The following is a 20,869-nucleotide window of genomic DNA, read 5'->3' as shown; positions in this document are numbered from 1 at the left end:
GAGCACTGTAGCTTTGCTTCATGAGTACAACTAATCCTCCACACTTGATATGTCATCCTGTTTGGATCCACTGGAACTGGAGAGCGTATGGGGTCAGAGGAAGTATAGGAGCAAGGTGTGTGAGGGACTCATGGTGGTGGTAGCTGTGCAGAGGAAAGGGTGGAGGAGGAGGAGAAGAGCAAGAGCCCCTAGCACTGTGGGAATGAGGAGCCGAGGATGAATGGAGACAGGGGTGACTTGTCTGCATTATGCCTGGTACTCTCCTGGGGTATAATTGATGCAACATGAATAATGTGAATATCATGATTACCCTAAAGGCAATTTCAGTCCTGGTAGATGGATGACAAGGACATAGATAATTAAAAACAATGTGACAAAAGTTGTAGGTGCACAATACAATCACCTACATCATTTGTGGATGCCATGCCCATAAGGCAGGAACCACCAGGTTAAGGTCAGATCTCAGGGCTGGCATTGTGGTGTAGAGGGTAAAGCCACCCCCAGCAGTGCCAGCATCCCATATGGGCACTGGTTCAATTCCCAGCTGCTCCACTTCTGATCCAGCTCTCTGCTGTGGACTGGGAAAGCAGATGGCACAAGCCCTTGGGCCCCTGCACCCTCATGGGAAGACCTGGAGGGATCTCCTGGCTCCTGGGTTCTAAGCGGTGCAGCTCTGCCTATTGCAGCCACCAACTGTGAAGTGAACCAGTGTATGGAAGACCTCTTCTCTCTCTGCCTCTCCTTCTATCTCTGTGTAACTCTGACTTTCAAATAAATAAATAAATCTTTTTTTAAAAAAAGAGTCAGATCTCAGAGGTAGCAGAGCCCAGAAATGACAACATTGTATGAAATGAAAATAGGCAGATGGTAGGTAGAAGCTTGGTAACTAAAGCTGGGATCAGCACATGGATCTTGACTGGCAGGCTGTCAATTAACCTGGACTAGGCTGGGATCTCCCAACTTCTATCCTAGTGCCCATGTCTTTGCAGAGAGGCATAACCAAGGAAGAGAAAATCATCTCTGGCTTTGGCTGAGGGGACTGTGGGAGCTCCCCACATTTGAAGCCAGAATATTTTTAACCCTGAGATTCCCTCTTTCATAGGAAGGCTCTTTTCTGGCCTTGTCTTCTTAGCATAAACCTCTCAAGACACCAGACCTCCCATAGCCCCACATCACAGGGCACATGTGAATGTGAATGGCTGAATGAACAGAATCTTGAGGTATCATGTAAATGGAAGACTCATGAATCTGTTCTCGTGTCATGGGTGTACTTGAAGGTGAGAAAACTGAGGCAGGGACTTTGGTCATGCTCAACCATAGAGTCCTCCTTACAAAGCAGAAAAAAAAAGAGAAAAAAAAGAGAAAAAATCCTGTTCACACTTCAGAAGTGCCCAGCCACCCACCTCCTGAGTGCATGCTCTAACAATGACAAATCCCCTAAGACCAGAGTTGGGCAGGCACTGTCTTGACAGTGTAGAAAACATTTGGGGAGGGAAAGCCCTGCCCCTCTAGAGCCCATTGGTTAAAGGATCCATCAGAAGACTCGGAGGCTTGGCACATCACACATCTGCCCACAGAGAAGGATGGTCACAGATGTGCTGTGAGCTGTGGCCTCGTGGTACTGGCTGCAGCTGTTGACACATCAGGGATGACTGGTGGCAGTGGTTTGAGCTAATCCTGCCTCTGCCTGGCCAGCATTGCAGTATGCATAGAGCGCGTCTGCTCCTGGAGTGCCTGATGAGGCCAAGGGATGTGTATAGACCTACAGTCAGAGGAAGTATGAAGTACTGGCCTCAAGGTTGGAAAGTTGCCATAGCAACAATATTTTCAGAAGGTGATGTGGCAGGGGTAGTCCTGCAAGGCAGGGTGGCCTCCTGACTACATGTCCTTCCTGTTATGCTCCTCTGAACATAGATGAGCCCGAGTTGAGTGCAACAGCCTGGGTGGGTGATGCTGAGAGACCACCAGATGAGATTCTGGCTAATGTATGCAGGTTGTGGGTCATAATGACAACCATATGTGCAATGTTGGGTGCTGTCCCATGTATTTACTCACATGTCTGATATGAACGAGGGTCTGACAGAGGGAGAGTGGGCCATGGGATTTTCAAGAATGACCTATGAGCAAGTGAAGCAGGCTGATTTCTTACCTGGGGCTACTAGAGAAGAAGAAAGGTTTGCAGGCTAGAAAATGAGCAAAGAGACAGGAAACACAGCATCTCCTTTGCCCCTTCCCCAAGATGCACACCCAAGGTTAGCAATTGACCTCTTCTTAAATCTGAATTGGTGGTAGTAATGATGTTGGAACCTGTGAATAAAGGGCCTAATGTGGCTAATATTCTGCTTGTCTTTCCTACAAATGGCCAACAAATGATATTTGCTTAAAACAAATATAGGCATGCACATAGCTTGAGACTTGACTGAGAGTTCTTGCAAAATGTAAGTACTCCTTGCTGACTTGAAAGATGCTAAATGTGTGGCCCCACATTGGGGATTGGGAGTTCTGTCATTAGAGCTGGATTTTGCCTTTGGTGGTGCACATCATTTTCTCTACTAGGTCTCTGACAACTCCTATGGCATTTACCCTTGCTAGACATTTCCTCAGGTTCCCAGCTGAAAGGCAGCCAAACATGAATCCCATTATCTAAAGGCTGACATCTGTGGTCTCTTTGTGTGAGACCCTCAGCTGTTGGGCTGGAAGAGCAACAGCATCTCTCCACAAGAAACACTGGAGACAGGCCTGATGAGCCTGTCTGTTTTTTAGCAATCAGGCTCAGAATTTAAAGGGGAAGAGGGGAAGAAAAAACCTTGGGTGGCAACAGCAAGTCTATAGAGCAGAAGGGCAGCATGCCAAAAGGCCTCTAACTAATTGACTTATAGGTCACGTAGCACACATAGGCCCCTGGGCTCCTTTGTGCAACCAGCCCATGTCTGGGAGTTGCTTATCAGCTCTCTGTTTATGAACCACAAAAGCACAGCCACAAGGCTTCCAACATGAAGAGGGGATGGAGGAAATGGGCCTGGAGCTCCTGCCACCTGCCAGCAGCCAGGCTGTGGGGTCCCTCCTGGGAGGCATAGCGCACCATGCCCTCTCAACCTCCTGCATGGGCAGAGCAGGCAGTCCCATGGGATCACCCACAGAAATCTATCCAAACTGCTTTTAAAAGATTGTGATTGGCTAAATTTTATTATAGAATTTATATCAGAAATTTCCCACCAAAGTCTGCTTTATTCTGACTTTGTCATACACAGTGATGGAGAAAGGACAAAAATCCTTATGTCCATGTTGACCTCTCACCTACACAACAAGCAGTCCCCTGTTTCTCTGTCTTGCTAATGCAGCCTCTGCCCCCCCACCCCCGCCTTGACCAGCCTTGCCCTGCCTCAACTTTTGGACACAACACTATGTGAAAACTCTGCTATCAGCCTGAGATCTCCCCCACTCCTCCCAAGCTGTCTCCTGCTATCTCAGTGCTCAGCCTCAGAGTCCAGCCTCAGCCCAAACCCCTCCCAGCTCACACTGTGACCTCAAAGGACCTTTAAGTCTAGCCCAAGCTCTTCTCTATCTCAGCAGCCTTGCTTTATCTCAGACCTCCAAGCTCCTTCCCACCACTTTGTGCTATATAAAGCACCAGTCTGTAAGACAGGGGGTTCTCTCTTTGCTGTGTTTGCTGGGAACTCTCTGCCATGCATTCACCTTGGAGTGAATCAACCTTCTGAATAAACCTGGCCCGCCTGTGGCTCCATGCTCTGTCTCCTCTTTCTTGGCACACAGCTTGTCTTGTTTTGTGGACTTGTGCATGGAGATTTAAGATTACTACCCCAATCCCCGACCATTTAAAAGCTAATTTATAAACATGAACTTGGAATGTGGCTCCATTAATGTGTGTCTGTGATCTTAGAAGTTCTTTTGGCTGCTTTTATTCGGAGGTGACTGTCAGGAAATAAACTGCTAGGAAGAGATTGATGAGATTTCCTTTGAATTCTGTGGTGCTTCACTGAAACTTGGAACACTTTGGTGATCTAAGATTAAAAGCTCATTAATGGCCAGTGTCGCGGCTCACTAGGCTAATCCTCCACCTAGCGGTGCCAGCACACTGGGTTCTAGTCCTGGCCGGGGTGCAGGATTCTTTCCCAGTTGCCCCTCTTCCAGGCCAGCACTCTGCTATGGCCCGGGACAGCAGTGGAGGATGGCCCAAGTGCTTGGGCCCTGCACCCCATGGGAGACCAGGAGAAGCACCTGGCTCCTGCCTTTGGATCAGTGCGGTGCATTGGCCGCAGTGCGCCAGCCGTGGTGGCCATTGGAGTGTGAACCAATGGCAAAAGGAAGACCTTTCTCTCTGTCTCTCTCTCACTATCCACTCTGCCTGTCAAAAAAAAAAAAAAAAAAAAAAAAACCTCATTAGCAATTCTTGCTTAAAGATGCTAAAAATAATCAGCTATCTGATCATGGACCTTGGATAAATGTTCTTTCCAACTTGAAATTTCTTTTCTTTTCTTTTCTTTTTTTATTTGACAGGTAGAGTTATAGACAGTGAGAGAGAGATAGACAGAGAGAAAGGTCTTTCTTCTGTTGGTTCACTCCACAAATGGCCCCAATGGCCGGAGCTGCAGCAATCTGAAGCCAGGAGCCAGGTGCTTCTTCCTGGCCTCCCATGCGGGTTCAGGGGCCCAAGCACTTGGGCCATCCTCCACTGCCCTCCTGGGCCACAGCAGAGCTGGACTGGAACCTGGTGCCCATAGGGGATGCCAGCACTGCAGACAGAGGATTAACCAAGTGAGCCACAGCGCTGGCCCATCCAACTTGAAATTTCTAAAGAAGACCTCACTTAAATGTTTTTAGCATTGATGTTTTCAGAAAGGAAATACAAAAAGCTACCCTTTTTCTTTGACTTTGCTGAACTTAGTTGTGGGAAGGAAGGGGAATGTGGAACCCAGTGACTGGTTATGTCTGGAGACCTAAGCTCCTAATGGCTACTCCCATGATTTCCTACAGCTTTTAAATCTGAGTGAAATCAGGTGAGAAACTCTAGTGTGCAAGCAAAGCACTCTGCTAATCAATATGCTATCCACAGTAGAGACTAGGGTACCTGAGGAGTCAATATAGTCATTTTTCAGCATGGTGATTGCCTTAGAGCCATGAGCTTCAGCCCCCTGGGTGTAAGAACTTCCCAATTTTTGGTCCCCCAAATCCAGAGAGGATTCCATACAGTTCATGACAAGAGAAGTTTTGACCAAACATTTGAAAGCCCTTTTTGCATTCTTGATAGGATTTCTCAGGATCAAGGTTCTGAGCATTTTGACCTTGAGATTTCTAGCTGGACCCTTGGATATGTCAAAGGATATGCATCTCATCTTATAGAGGTAATAGCTACTTAGTCTCTTTGGAGTTTATATAAAGTTCTGTTATACAAAATCATGCTAAATGTTGTTATATTAACATGGATATGTTATTGATTTAAATGTCATAGAAATTATGTAAAAGTGGGCTGGCAATGTGGCATAGCAGGTGAAGCCACTGCCTGCAGTGCCAGCATCCCATATGGGCACAGGTTTGAGTCCCAGCTGCTCCACTTCTGATCCAGCTCTCTGCTATTGCCTGGGAAAGCAGTAGAAGATGCTCCACTCATCTTGCCATGAGACCTCTCTGGGACACATATATGTGAATTATCATGACATTCAACAAGTGTGTACTAGCAGGCTAGATCTAACAAATGTCCCTTTAGCAGGAGTAGGGAACATCCATAGCATAGGCCATAAAAAGCCCATGAAATTACTTGGTCTGACAGTGCTAAGGCAACTGCAAATGGGATTTGAAATTCAATAAACCTATAGCAGGCTAAATTTTTTTAAAGATTTATTTATTTATTTGAAAGGCAGAGGGAGGGAGAGAAAGCAAGAGAGAGAGAGAGATAGAGAGAGAGAGAGAGGTCTTCCATCCACTGTTTTACTCCCCACATGGCCACAATGGTAGGAGCTGGGCCAATCCAATGTCAGAAGCCAGGAGCTTCTTTTGGGTCTCCTGAGCAGGTGTAGGGGCCCAGGGATTTGGATCATCTTTTAACTGCTTTCCCAGACCATAGCAGAGAGCTGAGTCAGAAGTGGAGCAGCCAAGACTTGAACCAGTGACCATATGGGATGTTAGCACTTCAGGCAGTGGCTTTACCCACTACACCACAGTGTTGGCCCCCAGGCTAAATCTTACATCGATAATTTGGTATGGCCTGTGAATAATGGTATAGATATACAGATGGCCCTTGGAAGAAACGTCCTTTGCTTTAGAAACTACAGACCAGAAACAATCATGGGTGGAAACAGTTTCACAGACAAGAATCACATGCTGAATATGCAGCAGTAACTCCCCAGGAAACTTTGGAAGGAGTAGCATTGCTACAGTGTATCTTAGCACAGAATGCTAAACTCAAAGGCCTCACCCATGCCTATGTCTAAGAGAAAGTTAAGAGTCACAATTCACACTGACTTGAGTTAGGAAAGAGGGATGTTGATCATCTGAATATTGATTAAAGACATATTTTGGGCCTTCCCTGGGTTCAAGAAAGGTGGAAAAGGTATACAGAAATCTGTGTTACCCAAACTTTCTTTGCAGCTAGTCCATATCTCTGTTCCATTCATATGAAAACTAGCTATTCATCTTTGTTCTATAGATAAGAATGGAGAGTGTGATTTTGCACATTAAACACTGGCAAAGTGTTTTCAACATGTCTTAAAATGCTATGTCTAGACCAACTCTAAGTTTTTTTTTTTAATATAAAGATTTATTCATTTACATGCAAAACTGAGTTACAGAGAGAGAGAGAGAGAGAGAGAGAGAAAGAGAGAGGCAAAAATATCTTCCACCTGCTGGTTTATTCCCCAAATGACTGCAACAGCCAGAGCTGGGCTGACCTGAAGTCAGGAGCCTGGAGTTTCTTCCAAGTCTCCCAAGTGGGTGCAGGGGCCCAAGCACTTAGGCCAACCTCTGCTGTTTTCCCAGGTATCTCAGCATGGAGATGGATCAGATGTGGAGCAGCTGAAACTTGAACCTGTGCCCATCTAGGACACAGGCTGGTGAAGCAGGTGGTGGCTTTACCCTCCACACGATAGTGCCAGCCCCATCCACACTAAGCCTGAATTCATAACTCTACTCCTGGTTTGGACTGGAAGTTTTCTGGCAGAAAGATTATTAATGTCTCTGGCTTTCATTATAGGTATAGAAATAGTAGTGTGTTCTTGGTTTCATTGATATAGAATGGTGATGCAACTGCAAGATAAAGCTGTGCAGAGGGGCTGGCACTGTGGCATAGTGGGTAAAGCTGCCACCTGCAGTGCCAGCATCCCATATGGGCACTGGTTTGAGTCTCAGCTGCTCCACTTCCAATCCAGGTCTCTGCTATGGCCTGGGAGAGCAGAGGAAGATGGCCCATGTACATGGGCCCCTGTACCTGTATGGGAGACCTGGAAGAAGCTCCAAGGCTCTTGGCTTTGAATCAGCTCAGCTTTGGCCATTGTAGCCATCTGGGGTGTGTACCAGCAGATGGAAGACCTCTCGCTGCTTCTGCCTCTCTATAACTCTGCCTTTCACATAAATAAATAAATCTTTAAAAAAAATCTGTGCAGAAACTGGCAGTGCAACACTTTGGGGTGCTCTGCTATGAGCTGCTGGTGGGAAATCCACCCTTCGAGAGCGTCTCTCACACTGAGACATACAGACGCATCCTGAAGATGGATGTGAAGTTTCCTGTAACAATGTCTTTGGGAGCCCGAGACTTCATATCCAGGCTTCTGAGATACCAGCCGTCAGAGTGGCTGCCCCTGGCCCAGATCCTGAGGCACCCCTGGGCCCAGGCCCACTCCTGGAGGGTGCTGCCTCCTTGTGCTCATCCAGCTTCCTGAATCCTGTCTGCCTCTGTCTGCATTTGTGCAGGGAGCTCTCCTGGCTCTGTTAACTCATCTATTTTTTGTTTGTTTCCTTTTAAAGATGCAAGATATAAATTAATAAAAGCTGAATTGTTTAGTACCAGATGAAAAAAAAAAATGCAGAGGATCTCAACAGCTAAACCCAAGACTAGGAACTTTATCTAAAGAAATGTCTACAGGGATGGTGTTGTGGTGTACGAGGTACAACTGCCATCTGTGACTCAGCATCCCCTATGGTGCTGATTTGAGTCACAACTGTTCCACTTCTGATCCAGCTCCCTGCTAATGGCCTTGGAAAGCAATGGAAGATGGCCCAAGTTTTTAGGCCTCTGCATCCAAGTGGGAGGAAGCTTTTGGCTCCTAGATTCAGATCAGCACAGCTCTGGTCATTGTGGCCAACTGGGGAGTGAACCAGCAGGTGGAAGACTTCTCTCTGCCTTTTCTTCTCTCTCTGTGTAACTCTTTCAAATAAATATATCTTAAAAAAAAAAGAGTTGTATGTATACTTATTTCAGAATATCTGACTGATCACCTAATGAAGATGTATCAAATTTATAAAATAAAAATCATCAGATTTATAATTTATACAAATTTATAAAATCCTCAGATAGAATAAATCTGGTTTATAACTGGTTGGATCACTCTAAGTGGATGGATGTTATTTCAAAATTAATAGGGAGTTTATTTTGACCAAATATTTTAAGCCCCTTTGGCATCCTTAACAGATTTCTCAGAATCAAGGTTCTAAATTTTTTCACTTTGAGATTTCCAACAGGAACCCTTGATGTGTCATAGGATATATCCTATCTTGTAGAGGTAATAGCTGATTATGCAATTTAGATTGTATGTAAAGTAGTCATGAAATTATGCTCAATTTTAAATTATATCAATATAGATATACCATTGATATATAAATTTCCTAAAAGCTATAAAGTCTTAAAATCTGATAGTTCTGTTTTGTTGTTATCAGTCATGATGGTTATCTTGATAAAAAGGAGACCCAGAGGACTAAGGGAGACAACAGGTTTGTAAAATCACTCCATTTCTTTCTTTCCTTTTAAAAAGATTTATCTATTTATTTGAGAGGCAGAATTCCAGAGAAGGAAAGACAGAGGGAGAGAGATCTTCTGTTGGTTCACACCCCAAAGGGACACAATAGCCAAGGATGGGCCAGGCTTCGGTGATCATGTCTGCTTTATTAACAACCATGTATACTTTTGAAAGGGCAGGCAGCAGGAGCATAACTAATTCAGGGCAATACTAATTCTATAGGATGAAGCTGACATTGGCACTGCTATGCTTCTCCATTCAGCTTGAAGAGTCGATTTCCAGGTGGGCCTGGGCCACACCCAGGAGCAGTTTAGCTGATTGGTGGTGGTTGGGGGAAATGCACCCAGAGATCCCATTGCCTGCCAGGAGGGAGGCCGTGGGGTCCCTCCCGGGAGGCCTGGTGCACCATGCCCTTTCAACCTCCTGCATGGGCAAGGCAGGCAGTCTGACAGGATCACCCATATCTCCCAAAAGGGTGTAGGAGCCCAAACACTTGGCCATCCTCTGCTGCTTTCCCAGGTGCATTAGCAGGGAGCTGGATCAGAGTGGAGCAACCAGGACTCGAAGTATAACCCATATGGGATGCCAGCATCATAGGTGGCAGCTTAACATGCTATGCCACAATGCTGGCCCCCTCTTTAGTTGCTTTGTAACATGCTCTATGGGATGAATGTAAATGGCTCATGTCAATTAATCAATTTCATTTTAACCATGTATATTTAAAGACTTGTGCCATCCATAATTTTGTATTTTCTAAAAACACTTGAAATCAGTTTAACAGAAAATATTCTTAAATACAGATCTTAGGCTACTTTAGACACTAATTTCCAGAATGCTGAGGGAAAGAAAAAAACTAAAAATCCATTAAACTGCTAGTAGGGGGCCAGTGCTGTGGCACAGTGGGTTAAAGCCCTGGCTTGATGCTCCAGCATTTCATATGGGCACCAGTTTGAGTCCTGGGAGCTCCACTGTTGATCCAGCTCCCCATTAATGTTCCTGAGAAAGCAACAGAGGATGGCTCAGGTCCTTGGGCCTCTACATCCACATGGGAGACCCAGAAGAAGCTCCTGGATCCTAGCTTCAGATCAGCTCAGCTCCAACTGTTTCAGCCACTTGGGGAGTGAACCAGCAAATGGAAGTGCTCTCTCTCTCTCTCTGTGTCTCTGTCTCTCTCTGTAACTGTCTTTCAAATACATAGAATTAGTTACATGAGATTGAATTAATCATATTTATGGATTTCTATGCTTTTATTTAAATATTTTGGTTCTGCATTTCAGTGTTTCATCTAGATTCAGGAAGATCTCTACAATTTCTATCGGTTACTATACTTTAGTATAGTTTTGTAAATAGATGGAAATGTTTACCTTTCTACCTACTTAATTCCTCTAAAATGAAAAACTTTTTTGATTTCTTGTGGCAACGTTATTGTATGAGCTCAGTAAGAATCCGTTATCAGGGCCGGCACTGTGGCATAGCAAGCAAAGTCACTACCTGCAGTGCTGGCATCCCATATGGGCAATGATTCAGGTCCCGATTGCTCCACTTCTGATCTGGCTACCTGCTATGGCCTGGGAAAGCAATGGAAGGTGGCTCAAAAGCCCTTGGGCCCCTGCACCAGTGTGGGAGAACCAGAAGAAGCTCCTGGCTTCAGATCAGCCCAGCTCTGACCTTTGCGGCCATTTGGAAGAGAGAACAAGCAGATGGAAGACATCTTTATCTCTCTCTTACCTCTGCCTCTTTGTAATTCTGGCTTTCAAGCAAAAATGAATAAATTAAAAAAAAGAAGAATCTATTATCATCGTACCACAATATCCTTGAAAACATTAGCAGACACAAAAATTATGCACAGAATATCTGGCATCTTGAACTCCTAGCCTTGCAATTAGTGAATAGAGTTGTCACTTCTTAGTGAACCCCAAAACTTGAAAATACCAGATATTGCAGTTAAAAAAGAAAACATAAGCCTGTCTTGGATTCAGTTTTTAACTTTCAGAATTTTTTGATCAGATATTATACATATTTAATGTAAGCAGTTAGCACACTGTAATACTCCTTCTTTCAGATCACAACTCTGTTCATTGTTTTTGTTTTATTTCAAAGATTTAGTTTTTCATTTATTTGAAAGGCAGAATTACAGACAAAGAGGGAGAGACAGAGAAAGAGAGGTCTTCCATCCATGGTATACTCCACAAATGGCTGCAATATATGGAATGGGGCAAGGCTGAAGCCAGGAATCAGGAACTTCATCTGAGTCTTCCCCATGGGTGACAGGGGTCCAAGCACTTATGTCATCTTCTACTGCTTTCCCAGGTCCATTAGCATGGAGTCATATCAGAAGTGACTCAAATTGGCACTCATATGGGATGTAGGCATCAAAGATGGCAGCTGAACCACTGGGCCACAATACCAGCCCATGTTCATGGGCCTGAAAACTTTCATTGAGGTTAATAAGCATTTCCTGTGTACTTATACGATGTTAATTATGGTATTCTGCTATTCGCTTGTAACCTTGTTCGTTGTTTTAACATATAACTTCTGCATAGCTTATATGCATAGATGTAACTCAATTTGCTATCATCTTGTTGGTTTTGTTAAACACTTTTATTTTGAACTTTGGGCCTATTGAATGGCATACTTCTACAGAAGTACAATTCCCAGCAAAATAATCCTGGCTAGGTACTTCGGGGCGACAACCTCTGTATACAGAACAGATATATCTAAGTTTAGCAATGGACTACAGATAAAGTTAGTCTGAAGACCACTCCTAAATCTTCATTGTTAATCAAATGTGACTAAAAACATATTTACACTGACATCTTCTCATCAAATGTTTCTATCTTGACATGGGTCTGCATGAAAAACCAGGTCAAATACAACTTTGCAACAAGAGACAGATGGAACATGATTGATCAGCTGTGATTTCAGAAATAGATCTTGATCACATGGAAGAAACAAAAGTCAAGATGTAGTGAGTCACTGGTGTGAACTCTAAAGCAAATTAGATAAAGCAAAGAAGTTATAAAGATTTTTAATGAATGATGGATAGTAACTGGCACAAAAAGACTCTGCTAGAACTACAATCTTTAGAGTGCCCTCCCATTTTGAAAAAGAGATGAGAACTAGATATGATACTTTATATTCTCACACCTAATGCTACATCTATATGCTATTTAAAATGATTGTCATTCTATGAGTCTGCTGTGTGGACTGCTTCCGAACTCAACATGTCTTAAAATGCAATGTCTGGCCTCATTCTAAGTCTTGTTTATTTTTGCTAAATATTTATTTATTTGAAAGATAGCCTTACAAAGAGAGAGAGGGAGAGACAGAGAGATCTTCCATCTGCTGGTTCACTCCCCAAATTGCTGCAACAGCCAGAGATGGGCCCACCAAAGTCAAGAGCCAAGAGCTTCTTCCAGGTCTCCCAAGTGGTTGCAGGAGCCCTGGACTTGGGCCATCCTCTGCTCATTTCCCAGGTGCATTATCAAAGATGGATCAGAAGTGGAGCATCTGGGACTCAAATCCATGTCCATATGATGCTGCCAAGGCAGGCGGTGGCTTTATCCTCTGCACTAAAGTGGAAGCCCCATGCACACAAAGTCTTAATCAGTGACTCTTCCTGGTTTTAAACTGAAAGTTTTCAGGCAGAAAAATCACTAATTTCTCTGGTTTCATTTGAGGTACAGAAATACTAGCATGTTGCTTTTATTACTGCTGTAGAATGGTGATGCACCTGCAAGATAAAGCTATGCAGAAACTGGCTGTGTAAACCTTCTATTTATGTAGAAGATCACTAGAGCTAAACCCAGAACTAGGGAGTTGTTTCTTAAAGAAACACCTACAGCAGCTGCTGTTGTGGTGTAACAGGTAAAACTGCCAACTATGACTCCAACATCCCATATGAGTACTGGTTTTAGTCTTGGCTGCTGCACTTCCAATCCAGCACTTTGCTAATGGCCTTGCAAAAGCAGTGGAAGATGACCCAAGTACTTGTGCCCCAGCCACCCAGGCAGGAGACCATGAAAAAGCTCCTGGCTCCTGGATTTGGCATGATCAAGCCCTGGCTTATGCCACCATCTGGGGAAGTGAAACAGCAGGTGGAAGATCTCTCCCGCTCTCTCTCTCTGTTAATTAATAAGTAAGCAAATAAATAAATTAAAGAAATGCCTACAACCTCCTCTCCTTTCATCTTTAAAATACCCTCACATTACCCCATAAATTTCATGAAGCACTCTAGGCTCTCGGTGTTATCTGGATAATTTCTCTTCAAATGCAAAAAGAATTGGTTGACTTTTCCAAGCACCTTGTATTGAAGAGACTACTCATTTTTCTTTTCTTTTTTTTATTTAGAGAATACTTTATTAGTTCTGTAATCAAACCCACGTAGATAAGACCTTACATATTTAATAGAGTGCGTTACCCCTGTACAAATGGAAAAAAAAATTAAGTTTAACGTTTCTAGACCAATAGACACCTTAAAAATCAGTTGACTATAGGTTAATGACTTGTTCTCTATTCTGCCCCATTGCTTAATGTATCTGCTTTAATGCCAGTGATATGCTATTTTGATTACTATAGCTTTGTAAAATATATTAAGTATTCTTCTTTTACTTCAATATTGACTTGACTATTCATTATCCTTCACAGTTCTGTACAATTCTGGGGACTTTAAAATATTTTGTTAAAGAGGGGCTGGTTGGCACTGTGGTTTAGTGGGTAAAACCATCACCTGCAGTACCATACCAGCATCCCATAAGCGTGCCAGTTCAAGTACCGACTACTCCACTTATGATTCAGTCCTCTGCTATGGTCTAGGACAGCAGTGGAAGATGGCCCAAGTCCTTGGAGACCTGGAAGGAATCCTGTTTCTTGGCTTTGGATCAGCACCCTGCCACAGCCTTTGTGGCCCTCTGTGGAGTGAACTAATGGATGGAACACTTCATTCTCTGTCTCTGCAACTCTTTTCTTTTCTTTTCTTTTCTTTTCTTTTCTTTTCTTTTCTTTTCTTTTCTTTTTGGACAGGCAGAGTGGACAGTGAGAGAGAGAGACAGAGAGACAGAGAGAAAGATCTTCCTTTTGCCGTTGGTTCACCCTCCAATGGCCGCTGTGGCCAGCGCGCTGCGGCCGGCACACCATGCTGATCCGATGGCAGGAGCCAGGTGCTTATCCTGGTCTCCCTTGGGGTGCAGGGCCCAAGCACTTGGACCATCCTCCACTGCACTCCCTGGCCACAGCAGAGAGCTGGCCTGGAAGAGGGGCAACTGGGACAGAATCCGGTGCCCCAACCGGGACTAGAACCTGGTGTGCCAGTGCCACAAGGCGGAGGATTAGCCTAGTGAGCCGCAGCGCTGGCCTCTGCAATTCTTTCAAATAAATAAATCTTTAAAAAAGTTTTGTTAAAGAATAACACTGAAACTTTGCAATTGCGTTGAGTCTGTATATTGCTTTAGATAGTAAGAATATCCTAATACTATTCTAATTATGAACTTGAGTAATGTTTCAATTATTTCTGTTGTTTTCAATTTCTTTTATCAATATTATAAAATTTTCAGCATTCAGGTAATTATCTTCCTAGATTAAATTCACTCCTATATATTTATTTTTTTCTGCTAGAATTTGTTTTTCAAACAATTGGTTCTTAGGTTATATAAATTCTCTTAATTTTGTATTCTATAACAGTTGCAAAGAAAAAAGCATCTGGCAAAACCAACCCAGATTCATTATTTAAAAAATTCAAGAGATAGGGCCAGGGGCTGATGCTGTGGTGCAGCAGATTAACGCCCTGGCCTGAGGTGCCAGCATCCCATATGGGTGCTGGTTCTAGACCCAGCTGCTCCACTTCTGATCCAGCTCTCTGCTATGGCCTGGGAAAGCAGTAGGAGATGGCCCAAGTCCTTGGGCCCCTGCACCCAAGTGAGGACCTGGAAGAAGCTCCTGACTCCTGGCTTTAGATAGTGGAAGCTCCAACTGTTGCGGCCATCTGGGGAGTGAACCATTGGATGGAAGACCTCTTTCTCTCTTTCTCTCTCTCTCTCTCTCTCTCTCTCTCTCTCTCTCTCTATCTGCCTCTCTTCTCTCTGTGTAACTCTGACTATCAAATAAATAAATCTTTAAAAAAGAGAGAGAGAGACAGGGTCAGTGTTGCAGTACAGATGGTTAGGCAACTGTCTACAGCATCAGCATCCCATATGGTCACTGATTCGAGTCCCAGCTGCTCCACTTCTGATCCAGGTCTCTGCTACTGTGCCAGGGAAAGCAGCAGTGGATGGCCCAACTGCTTGCACCTATGTTGGAGACTTGGATGAAGCTCCCGGCTCCTGGCTTTGACCTGGCCCAGCCCTGCCATCAGTTGGGCATTCATTTGGGGAGTTGAACTAGTGAATGGAAGATCTCTGTCTCTCCCTCTCTCTGTAATTCTGCCTTATAAATGAAGTATAGAAACTTTAAAAAAAAAACTATAAAAACTGCAAGAGGGGTCAGTGTTGTACAAAGCAGTTAAAACTGCTGCCTGTGATGCCAGAATCCCACATGGTGCTGATTCACATCCCAACTGCAACACTTCAGCTACCACCTTCATGGGACACAACAAAGAACCTCCTGGCTTCAGCCTTTAGCCTCGCCTAGTGCCAACCATTGTGGCCACTGGGGAGTGAACCAGTGGATGGAAGGTTTCTTTTTTTCTCTGTCTCTCTCTGCTTCTCTCTCTGTAACTTTGCCTTTTAAATAATTAAATAAATCATTAAGAAAGGAAAGAAATTAGGGATAGAAAAAAATATACCTTATTATAATAGAAGCCAGAAATGACAAGGCTAAAGATGACACTGTACTTGGTGAAAAGTATCCCTCAAAGTTCAAGAACAAGATAAAGATATGCACTCTCACATCTGCTGAATCTAACACTTAGATTCACATCAAAGCAACTGGATAAGAAAGTAAAACTTGCAAATAAAAGGGCTAATTTTCTGCTTACTGATAATATGATCTTAAACATATGAAAAATAAAAGGATCACTTACCACTACTTTTATTCATAAAACACAAGCACATTTCAAGATATACAGATCAATAAGTGTGACATGGGGCCGGTGCTGTGGCACAGCAGGTTACAGCCCTGGCCTGAAGTGTCGGCATCCTATATGGGCATGGGTTCTAGTCCCAGCTGCTCCTCTTCTGATCCAGCTCTCTGCTATGGCCTGAGATAGCAGTGGAAGATGGCCCAAGTCTGTGGGGAATCCCACAGGAGTCTCAAAACAAGTCACAGATCACCGCTTACCTGGAAAGGAAGTGAACTGTGGAAACTCCACAGTAAAAAGTAAGTTACCACTAGCCCCAAAATAAAAGTAAAGTGCAGTTATTCATAATAAGTCAGGAGCTGATGCAATACCTAATGGCTGTTAGGGAGACGCTCCTAATCATACCAAGCAGACATCTCTGGTCAGTCAGATAATAGTGCGCTATAGGCAATACCCTCCTACCCACGCAGTCTGAACCATTCAGGCATAAGCAAGGAGGAAACAGCATTGATTGGACAACAAGTCAGAGGATGGCAAGCTGGAGGACTGCCAGAAAATGGGGATAAAAGGGGGAGCCCTTGCACCACTCTCCATCCTTTCAAGGACCATGGCCTGGTGCGTGTAAACCACCGGGAGTAGAAGAAAGAAGATGCTGTCCCTGTTGTATTAACATGATGTGGATATTGTCATCTTACAATTTGGTCATTTTAAGAGTAGTTAATTTTGAAATTATTTCAAACTTACAGAAATACCATGAGTGAGCCCCACTTGTTGAGAACGCCCAGTTAGTATCCTTTTAGCACTGTTGCCCCAATCCAAGATGTTTCTGCTAGCTATAGGGTGGTCCCCTGATAAATAGGAGATGAACCCCAATTTAGGAAACCAACATTAATCGAACACCACAACCCAATCCACAGAACTATCACATCTTTTTCCAACCGCATTAAAATATCTTTTCTCCCACTGTGAGTCAATGTTCTTTCTTTTTCTGGAATTCTCCTTGACACTTTTCTTTTTTTTTTTAAATTTTTTTTATTTATTTTTATTTTTTTTGACAGGCAGAGTGGACAGTGAGAGAGACAGAGAGAAAGGTCTTCCTTTGCCATTGGTTCACCCTCCAATGGCCTGCGCAGCCGGCGCACTGCGGCTGGTGCACTGTGCTGATCCAATTGCAGGAGCCAGGAGCCAGGTGCTTTTCCTGGTCTCCCATGGGGTGCAGGGCCCAAGCACCTGGGCCATCCTCCACTGCACTCCCTGGCCACTGCAGAGAGCTGGCCTGGAAGAGGGGCAACCAGGACAGAATCAGGCACCCCAACCGGGACTAGAACCCGGTGTGTCGGTGCCGCTAGGTGGAGGATTAGCCTAGTGAGCCGCAGCGCCGGCCCTTCTCCTTGACACTTTTCTAATATGAAAACCCTCAATAGGTACCAAGAGCAGAGATGACTCAAGCTGGGTCACTCCGGTGTTCCTTTCTGAGAAAATGTGGGCCCTGTATTCTCATCAGAAGCTCCCTGGTCCAATGCTGGCTCTGCTCAGTCTCCCATCTGTGCTATGATGGATGCTATAACTTGGTATTTAGTGAATTTCTGCCAGATTGGTTCAATACAACCTCCTAAGGATTTATTTACCTGTTTTGAATGCAGAATGACAATGAGTGATCTATATCTATGTCTACATCTATATTTTTTAAAAGGCTTTATGTATTTATTTGAAAGTCAGAGTTACACGAAGAGAGAAAGAGGCAGAGAGAGAGAGAGAGAAGGTCTTCCGTCTGCTGGTTAACTCCTCAATTGGCCACAATAGCCAGAGCTGCATCAATCCAAAGTCAGAAGCCAAGAGCTTCTTCTGGGTCTCCCATGCGGGTGCAGAGGTCCAAGCACTTGGGCCATCTTCTACTGCTTTCCCAAGCCATAGCAGAGAGCTGGATCTCTCTCTCTCTCTCTCTCTCTCTCTCTCTCTCTCTCTCTCTCTCTGCTGGTTCATTTCCAAAAGAGTTGCAAGAGTAAGTTCTTCGTCAAGCTGAAGCTAGGATGAACGACTGTTTCCCAGTCTTCCACATGGTGGCAGGGCCCAAGGACTTGGGCCATGTTCTGAAGCCTTCCCAGGTGCATTCACAATATGCTTGATCAAAAGCAGAGAAGCTGGGACTTGAAGCAGCACCACAGCACTCTGATGTGGAATGCTGGTGTGGCAGGCAGTGGCAAAACTTGCTGCACCACAGCATTCATATATGCTGTGCTAGATACACATTTTTATTCCTTTTTGGAATGTGTGGACTTTTATTAAAAATTATTCTAATATTATGCCAGTATCGTATTTCCTATCAAATTTTCATCCAGTACCTTTGATATTCATTATTTTTAATTATCAATACTATATGAAATGCTGGTGTTTTAATTCCCAATATTGTTTCTCCATTTATATTTTGATCTAGCATCAAAGCTAAGGGCTCACTCTTCTGTCCTAGTTAGTGTGTCATTATGTACTATATCACTAGGAGTTCATAGATTCTTATCTTGTTAAATGTATTACAGTCTGAAATTATGTGTTCTGATGCTCAAGTTATTCCAGATCCTAGTGGAATCCTCTTCAACACACCAAATTAGGGCCCCAATATCTACAGTTGGTGTAAGTACCATCCTAGGAGAAAAGATTCACTAGTTCTTATCTCCCTTCCCTGAATTACATTTCCCTTAAAGATGCCATTTCTTTCATCAAATCTTGTTACTATTAATGAAGATTTACCATTCAGCTGTACTCCTCTATGTTTTCTCTGGAGATGTTCTTTAGTACTAAGGCCATTTTACAAACAAAAATCTCATCAAGTCACACTCCTCTTTCAACCGTGTGGATGGTTTCCCATGACCTTTGAACAGGGACCATAGGACTTACTGTGGTCTTCAGAAAGACAATGCTATTAGGTCTTGTCTACCAGCTGTCTGCTTGCTATTCTTTTCTTACATGCTAGGATGCAGAAGGCTCCCAGTTGTATCACAAACTTTACAAATTTCCTCGCAACCCATCAAAATTACTAAAACTTCCAAATGTGAGACTAAACTGTTTCTTATAAAAATAATTATTATTTTATTTGAGAGGTGGAGTTACAGACAAAGGGAGAGACAGAAAGAAAAATCTTCTGTCCACTGGTTTACTTCCCAGTAGACACAACAGACTGAGTTGGGTTGATCTGAAGCCAGGGGCCAGAAGCCTGGAGCTTCACTCTTCTCTCCCATATGGGTGCAGGAGCCCAAGCATTTGGGCCATCTTCTACTGCTTTTCTGGGCCAAAGCAGAGAGCTGGATAGGAAGAAGAACAGATGGAACTCAAACTGGCACCACAGGCAGAGGCTAAGCCCCCTATGCCACAGTGCTGGACCCTAAGATCTTTTAAAATAAGATTTACAGTATTTGTTTGAAAGGCAGAGATACAGAGAGAGAAGGTTGCAGTGGAGATAGAGATCTTCCATCTGCTGGTTCATTCCCCAAATAGATGCAGTAACAGGGAGATGGATCATAATGGAGCAGCTGGGACTCAAACCAGTGCTCACATGAGATGCTGGCATTACAGGCAGTGGCTCCATGTGTCACCTACTTCATTTCTTCTTTCAAAGGAGTTCTCATCCATAAGTGATTCAGAAAGATGTACCAAAGGACCTTTGAGGTGGTTATGATAAATTATCTCTTTTAAACTTTAAATTCCACAGAACACACAGTATAAGTAAATTATTTACCAACACAACCTCATTCCTTGATACTTGCCTAACTCAGAGGAGATGTGTAATGAACACTGATCTCTGGGTAAAAAGTGATGATCATGTCCCTAAAGAAGATTGCAGTATAGCTCAGCTGAACAGGCAAAGGATAACATGATACTGTGAGTTAGTCAATAGCAACACAAAAATGCAATAAATGATTATTTAAAATGCATGATATTAAAATAATGCACTCAGAGAATTTCATCATGACAGTCCCCATTTTGGACTACACCTTCAGCACTCTAAGTTTCTATAGCACCAGCGAAAGTGTGGGCAATGAAAGTTTCTTGCTGCGAGAGATAAGAGGAATATTTTAGCATCAGTGACTCACACATTAGCAAGACAGATTTTCTGCAAATAATTGAAATCCATAATCAGCAGCTTTGTTCAAAACTTCATTTTCTGTAACTATGAAAGTGAAATTAAAGGACGATATTTGTGACAGAATTCTTAAAGATACATGAAGAAGGTTATTGAGTGGTACATAACTTGGCAAACCCACAGCAGCAGGTTTTGTATAAAGAACAGTTCACCCATAAACAGCTCACTCACACCACCAGAGTGCCCAATCTTGGCTTCCTTCTCCTCAGCTTCATCTTCACTATCAGTAATTTCATTCATGTTTTAGAATTTAGTTCAAATTGAAGGTATAACCAGAGGATAGCACTACTCCTAATCTAGGTATACTAGTGAGCACACATACAGTGTCTTCAATGGCAAAGGCTCCCTCCTTTCAGTATTATGCCAAACTTATTAAAGAACATGATACTGGCATTTTTACAATGATAGAATAATAAAAATCATTAAGGCAATTTACCAGGTTTATAATGCACATCAAGAGAAAGTGTGTAAATGTAGAGAACAGTGTGTAAATTGTTGAGTATTATCAGGCAGAAGTGAGAAAATTAAGACAAACCATGCTGGGTAAAAATACATAGGAACATGGAGATTTCAGCAGGCAATGTTAAACAGGGAAGCACCACATAGAAGTATGCAATCATTGTTTATTCAATGGATGCCCTAGTCTGGGTTCACAGCTGGGAGGTAGAAATACACTTGGAGATGCAGAGGTCCCTTATCCTCTTCATGATAAGTTTTACCCAATCAAGACAGTTTTCTCAGTCATTCTCACATGGA

The sequence above is a fragment of the Oryctolagus cuniculus genome, chromosome 12, assembly GCF_051225735.1.
Source record: "Oryctolagus cuniculus isolate XC-2025 breed Fujian yellow rabbit chromosome 12, ASM5122573v1, whole genome shotgun sequence".
NCBI classification, from domain to species: domain Eukaryota; kingdom Metazoa; phylum Chordata; class Mammalia; order Lagomorpha; family Leporidae; genus Oryctolagus; species Oryctolagus cuniculus.
This window is presented reverse-complemented; position numbering follows the sequence as displayed.